Source organism: Colobus angolensis, unplaced genomic scaffold (genome assembly GCF_000951035.1).
Source record: "Colobus angolensis palliatus isolate OR3802 unplaced genomic scaffold, Cang.pa_1.0 Scaffold1, whole genome shotgun sequence".
Lineage (NCBI taxonomy): Eukaryota > Metazoa > Chordata > Mammalia > Primates > Cercopithecidae > Colobus > Colobus angolensis.
In genome coordinates, this window is record NW_012110918.1 from 3,879,620 (window position 1) to 3,887,037 (window position 7,418).

The window sequence follows — 7,418 nt, forward strand, 5'->3', positions numbered from 1 at the left end:
GTTGGGTGGATCACTTGAGGTCAGGAGTTCAAGACCAGCCTGGCCAACATGGCAAAACACCGTCTCTACTAAAAATACAAAAATTAGCCGGGCATGGTAGCGCGAGCCTGTTATCCCAGCTACCCAGGAGGCTGAGGCATGAAAATCACTTGACCCTAGGAGGCAGAGGTTGCAGTGAGCCGAGGTCACACTACTGCACTCCAGCCTGGGCAATAGAGTGAGACTCTGTCTCAAAAAAAAAAAAAAAGGCTGGGCATGGTGGCTAATGCCTGTAATCCTTTGGGAGGCCAAGGCAGGTGGATCACTTGAGGTCAGGAGTTTGAGACCAGCCTGGCCAACATGGTGAAACCCAGTGTCTACTAAAAATGCAAAAACTAGCTAGATGTGGTGGCTGGCACGTGCCTGTAGTCCCAGCTACTCAGGAGGCTGAAGGAGGAGGATCACTTGAACCCGGAAGGTAGAGGTTGCAATGAGCAAAGATTGTGCCACTGCACTCCAGTTTGGGTGACAGAGCAAGACTCTGTCTAAAATAAATAAATAAATAAATACAAATAAATAAAAAATAAGTGAAATGTAAAAAGAAAATTCTTCATAATTATACAGTTGTATACTGGTGAATTTTCAGGGTCAGGGTGCATTGTATCCTTTATATCCTTTTCCTAGCCATAAGTTGTTGGGTCAAAGTTACTAAGGCAAAGATTTTGTTGAAAATAGAAGGCAACTGAGAAATAACAGGACATAACCTCATCTATCCAGCAGACTTGCTGGTTTTCTATTTTTAAAATCTAATGTTCTGAATTTACAAATCTTAAAAAGCAGCAAATTTGATCTAACTTAATATCATTAATCCTATTGACAGCGCCATTCCCACTGTAGCCTAATACTTGGGAAGGACTATATATTCACTTTATACTCTATTACCGCTAAATATTTGGTTGATTAAAATAAGGCATAAGATATTGTAAGATGAGTATGCTCTTTGCAGCAAAGGCCTTTGCATTTTGATGTGCGTTGATGTGTCATGTCTGAGAGCAAATGGAAAGGTGGGAAGGGCAGTTAGATAGCTCAAGAGGTAGGCTGAGCAACTATAGAATAGTTTGTCACGACTGCCCCTCAACATAGAAAGCAATTGATTTAAGTTGGGAGCCAGGAGCCCTTTACCAAATTAGGTTTTCACAACATCCCTCCATTTCAAAAGCCACTCTCAAAATGAGGCCGCTGGGGCAGAGAAGTGAGAACAGCACTAGCTGAAGATGTAGAAAACCAAAAAAATTTTTCAGAAGTGCTTGCCAGTGTTGGCTTTAGAATAGTGTCTAGCCCTGGGGAGGAATGGTGAGCCTGCAGCTGTCAAGGCTGTAGCCTTTACCCCTTCTATTTCATCCCCCCACCAGGCCATTGGTTTGAGCTTTTCCTTGTGAAGACCATGACTCCTTTGCCAGCCTCTTAATGGACTTCCGTATCCTGTACAATGAACCTTTTGGAAATGGTGTATTGTCATGGCATTTTTCTACTCAGACTTTTCTTTTTTGGAGACGGAGTCTCGGTCTTGTCACCCAGGCTGGAGTGCAGTGGTACAATCTCTGTTCACGGCAACCTCCACCTCTCCACCTCCCAGGTTCAAGCAATTCTCTGCTTCAGCCTCCCGAGGACCTGGGACTACAGGTGTACGCCACCAGTGCCTGGCTACATTTTTGTATTTTTTCAAGAGACCGGGTTTCACCATGTTGGCCAGGCTGGTCTTGAACTTCTGACCTCAAGTGATCCACCCACCTCGGCCTCCCAAAGTGCTGGGATTACAGGTGTGAGCCACTGCATCTAGCCTACTCAAACTTTTTCAATGGCTTTCGTCTTTCTGAAGAATAAAATCCACTCATTAAGGCTGGGCAGGGTGGCTCACATCTGTAATCCCAGCACTTTGGGAGGCCGAGGCAGGCAGATCACTTGAGGTCAGGAGTTTGAGACCAGCCTGCCCAACATGGTGAAACCCTATCTCTACTAAAGATACAAAAATTATGTGGGGCCGTGGTGGCGTGTGTCTGTAGTCCTAGCTACTCAGGAGGCGGAGTCAGGACAATCGCTTGAACCCAGGAGGCAGAGGTTGCAGTAGGGGCAACCTGGGAGTTGAAATCACTGCACTCCAACCTGGGTTACAGAGCAAGACTTCATAAAAAAAAAAAAAAAATCCACTCATTAGCCTGACTTTCAATGTTCTTTGTAACCTCTCTTTGTGGCCTGATTTCTTCTGGTTCTAAAACTTGACTCACCTGCCATGGTCAAAGTGGAGTCCTCCTGGCCCTCTAGTCTCTACCCACCTGGCTGTGGCCATGCCATTTCCCCAAAATGAGACCCTGCTCTGTGACATCCTTCTTTCTCCATAATGCTTTCTCCAACCAGCACAGTCTAAGGGCTCTCTTCTTCAGGTGACAGGTATCATTTAATGATGGGGTATTGTTTACTTTTATGCCTTTATCTTATTTGCTTGATTAAATTATTATGTTCACAAAATCTGAGGTCTATTTCTCTTTGTATAACCCCATGTCCCTGGACCCCACCTGTACCTTGTACACAGTTTGTATTTATTTTTGCAACAAAATAGCTATCAGGTGCCAGGTCCTCACTTTCACTGTACGGGCACTACAGTGAAAAGATCAAGAGATGGTCTCTGCCTCCATGGACTAAAATATCTGCTGCTGATGATGCTAAGGAAAATGAATGCATCTGAAATGCATCCTATTTAAATGATTCAACCACATCTTGCCAGAATTCAGCACATTTCTGACAAGCAGTCAGGACTCAGTAGCTGCTAAGTCCAAAGTCAAATTGGCACAGTTGTTCTAACCCAGAAATGTGCCCAGAAGGTCTGAAGAGTTTTAATGGAGGGCTCAGGACCACCTTGAAACAAAACATATAGTGATAAAATGTGATAAAGACCCTAGAGAGACGTGGAGTGCAGTGGCACAACCATAGTTCACTGTAGCCTCAAAACTCCTGGGCTCGTGCTGGGCGCAGTGGCTCACACCTGTAATCCCAGCACTCTGGGAGACCGAGGCGGGTGGATTGCCTGAGGTCAGGTTTCGAGATCATCCTGGCCAACATGGTGAAACCCTGTCTCTACTAAAATTACAAAAATTAGCCTGGCGTGGTGGCGCGCACCTGCAGTCCCAGCTATGTGGGAGGCTGTGGTGGAAGAACTGCTTGAACCCAGGAGGCAGAGGTTGCAATGAGCTGAGATTGTGCCGCTGCACTCCAGCCTGGGCGACAAGAGAGGGACTCCGTCTCAAAAAACAAAAACAAAAAAACTCCAGGGCTCAAGTGACCCTCCCACCTCAGCCTCTCAAGTGGCTAGGACTATAGGTATGTGCCACCATGTCCAGCCAATTCTTTTTTATTTTTTAATTTGTATTTATTTATTTTTTGAGACAGCGTCCAGGCTGGAGTTCAGTGGCATGATTTCGGCTCACTGCCACCTCCGCCCCCTGGGTTCAAGCAATTCTTTGCCTCAGTCTCCCGAGTAGCTGGGATTACAGGCACCCACCATCATGCCCAGCTAATTTTTTTGTATTTTTAGTAGAGACGGGGTTTCACCATGTTGGCCAGGCCGGTCTGGAACTCCTGACTTCGTGATCCACCCCCATCAGCCTCCCAAAGTGCTGGGATTACAGGCGTGAGCCACTGTACCCGGGATAATTTTTATTTTTTGTAGAGACAGGGTCTCACCATGTAGACCAGGCTGTGGACTGCATTTAGATGAGTGGGACCAGATTGCAGTTTTTTTATGAGCTGAGATTACCTGCCACCATGAGAAGCCTCTGTCTGGCCAGCACTGAAGTTCTGGTGCCAGCTGCCCCCTTCCTCTTTTCCCTTGCCTGTATCATCAGAGGTTTACACTTGAAAAACGGATGGGGTTAGGATGAATCTGTAACCCCTGAAGAGAGTTAGAATTACTGAATGTTAAAGCTGAAGGGGAAAATTGAGGTCATCTTATTCAATTCCTCTTTGTAAAATCTTACTCATTTTGCAAAATCGGGAAACATCCCCAAGAGGTGAAGGGACTTGACTGAAGTAGCCCAGTACTGAATCTCCTGCCTTCCAGGGCTCCTGCTGTACAAGCCTACAGGAGAGCATTTTTATTTTATTGAATTTTTTTGAGATGGAGTCTTGCTATGTCACCCAAGCTGAAGTGCAGTGGCACGATCTTGGCTCATTGCAACCTCAGCCTCCTAGGTTCAAGTGATTCTCCTGCCTCAGCCTCCTGAGTAGCTGGGATTACAGGCACTTGCCACCACGCCCAGCTAATTTTTCGTTTGTTTGTTTGTATTTTTAGTAAAGACAGGGTTTCATCATGTTGGTCAGGCTGGTTTCAAACTCCTAACCTCGTGATCCACCCTCCTAAAGTGCTGGGATTACAGGCGTCAGCCACTGTGCCCGGCTTTCTCCTTTTCTTGTTTTCCGTTCCTTCAGCAGAAGGCCAAACCTTCTGTCTCTGCAAACAAAGCAACTGAGGCCTGAATTTTGAACTCATTTACGTAGAAGTCTCTATGTTCCAGAATATGAAAGTTTATCTGTCCACTTTGGTTTGTGGCCACGTGAATTTATCTGATGGGTAGGGATATTTTTCAGCTGTGTGCAGATCTAACTGGTGAGGCAAGCTGAGTCATCCTGCCCATCAACCCCTGCTTTACGGATGACGGGATTTAGGCAAATTACTTTGCTTCCCCATTTTCACTGTCAATGTAAAATCAAGGTAAATGTAAAAAAGGGAGTTGAACTAGACTCTGATGAGCTTAGATCTCTTCCTGCCCTAATAGTCTATACTTCTCTGATAGCCTTTGACCATCACTTGCTTTAATCCTTCTAAGCCCTTTGAAGGCAAGGCCCAAGAGTTGGTCTTCTTAAAGCTCTTAGGCCGTATTTGTTAATTTCTGTGTACCGTTAACTGGCTGCACAGTTATGGAAACCACTAAATCCTGAACTTCTATCATCTGGAAAGCACGGCTTGTCAGGGGAGTCTCTCAAGTCTTTTCCAACTTATAAAACTCAACAATTCTGAATGGGGGTTCCTGGCAGCCATCTTCCCTTCACCCTAGTGTTCTTCTGGAGGAAGCACAATGACAAAATTCACGGGCAGTTTGGAGGATTTCCTAGTAGCATGTGGTTAAGTGTCCCCTTCACTAAATGGGTATTGACCAGGTGCGGTAGCTCATGCCCATAATCCCAGCAATTAGGGAGGCTGAAGCAGGCAGATTGCTTGAGCCCAGGAGTTTGAGACCAACCGGGGCAAGGTAGTGAGACTGCGTCTCTACAAAAAAATTTAAAAATGAGGTGGGAGGATCGCTTGAGCCTGGGAGGTCGAGGCTGCAATGAGCAGAGATCACTTCCATGATGGGAGGGAGACCCTGCCTCTAAACAAATAAATAAATGGGTATCTTGCCAAAGGCTTGGAAACCTGCTATCCTTGGGAGTTTCACTGTGACTTAATTTGTTGAGAGAAGATTTAGCCTGAGGGCATGAAAAGATTGTATTATCCTAGACCATCAGAGTGTTATTCTAGGGGCAGCTCAGAGCAAGGTTCAAAATGTAGGCTGTGGATGGAAATGGGGTGGCTACTGGTGTAGGCAAACCCCGAGCAAAAGCACTGCGGATTTCTCTTCTTCTTAAAGGTGTAGCCTGGAGAACGGCTTTGACAAGTTGTTTCTGGCCCAAGTTGGCAAAACCAGTCTGCATTTGGCTAAAGTTCATTTTCACTGTCTATTAAAAAAAAATTTCCAAACCTAACCTGGATAGCTGCCTCACGATGTTGAATCACTGGCTACAACCGAGTCACCATTTTACAAAGCTATGGTGTTGAAACCTGAGCCCCTAATTTAAGTGTCCTCCTCAGGTGTTCCACTGAGGAAAGTCCTCTTTCGGAAACCACAGAAGGAAAACTCAGGGTTAGTGGTACTCATTACACTGGAAGGAGCTTTTCCACTTGGCTGCATTGTTTATTTACATACTGTAAGTTCCTATCTTGGACACCCTTCCCTTAATTATGAGAAGAGGGGTTTCTATTATATCATCTGGCCGGATGTATTGTTGACCCCCAAAATGCCACGTAACGGTGCTTGGGACATGGGGAGATGCATCGTTTAGAAATTTCAGCAAAAGCTCTTGGCATCTTTTTACAAACAAGACACCTATCTTACCATGATTTGCAAAAACAATCAGATCACTGAGAAATCTCATTCCCGGGGTAGAAACCATCTCCTGCGAGAAGGAGCTGGCACGGAGTGTCTAACCGTGCAAACAAAACCGGCTTCCAGGTTGACAAGTTGTAATTGCTCCTCCCCAGTTGGCTCCGGGGAGCTTTTTCTAAGGCTGACGCCCCCCGTGTTTGGTGACATTTTATATACGCCACCTAACAAACTTCTATGACCTGTCTTGCTAGGGTAGGGGGAATAAAAAGAAAAGGCGACAACAACCTAGAAGGAAATAACCCATTTCCTCTGCAAAACCATCTTCCCTTGCTACGGAACTGCTCGGCGACACCAGCGCTTTCCTGCGGTTGGCAGCCCGGGAACCTTGAAGTTGCGCGGGACCGGCCGTCAGCCGCTGACAGTTCTGACCGTCCAGGTGGAGGACCCGCGCTCTGCCGGGAAATCCCTGCCTTCCCGCAGGGGGCAAACGGTGGCCGCCCCAGGGAGTGCTGTGTTTGGGGGTCGGGGAGGCAGGGAGCCCCACTTTCCCTCGCGCTGCCTCAGTGGCCGCCCTGCGTGCGCGCGCCAGCCTGGGGAAGGAAGGTACCTCTGACATTTCGCTCCTGCGACGCGCAGGCAACTTCATGCGGAAAATCCGCGGAGGGGCTGAGCCCGGAGCCCCCGACTCTTCCGACGTCCTGGAGCCCCCAACCCGGGGCAGGGGGCACCCAAAGGCCAGGCGTGCCTTTAGGTATCTTCCGGGACCCAACTGTACCAGGGTCACGGACATTCAACTCTCAGCTACCAACACTGGCGCTAGCGCGTCATCCCGGTGGCCCTGGGCATTCCTAACTGTCAGAGCGAATATTTTTGGGAATAACCTCTCCAAAATGTGAAGATGTTCAGTGGTCTCCAACGCCTCCCATCCCAAAAAAAAGGCCCCAACACATATTTTTAAAAAAACAACCCACACCCCACAATCAAACTTTTAAACATGTAAAATAATAAACCAACTCACCAAGTTAGAAGGGAAGAGAATAAACCCCAAAAGGCTCCCAATAAGGCGGAGGCTTGGCCTCCCCCTCCTTATAAGCCGCTCGGTAACATGAGAAAAGGATTAACCCCTTAGGGGGCGGGCCCGACTCTAGCGCAAGTTGGCTCGGGCTGGTGAGGCCGGAGCGCCCAGGCCCTCCACCCACTCCCGCGACTCAGGCACCCGAGCCACACCCTCCCCCCGCCCCC

At 47.4% G+C, this 7,418-nt stretch overlaps 2 protein-coding genes across 2 annotated transcripts in view; one reads left to right on the forward strand and one right to left on the reverse strand.

Annotated features, from left to right (window-relative positions):
- The window catches only part of ARSG (arylsulfatase G), a 177,264-nt gene that overhangs the window by 23,243 nt on the left and 146,603 nt on the right, over positions 1 to 7,418 (forward strand). The gene's annotated exons all lie outside the window — the stretch shown is intronic.
- The window catches only part of SLC16A6 (solute carrier family 16, member 6), a 22,786-nt gene extending 15,368 nt beyond the window's left edge, over positions 1 to 7,418 (reverse strand). Inside the window, exon 1 of the mRNA XM_011928625.1 lies at positions 7,195 to 7,418. The gene's annotated coding sequence lies outside the window, so the exon portion shown is untranslated. The remainder of the gene's footprint in view (positions 1 to 7,194) is intronic.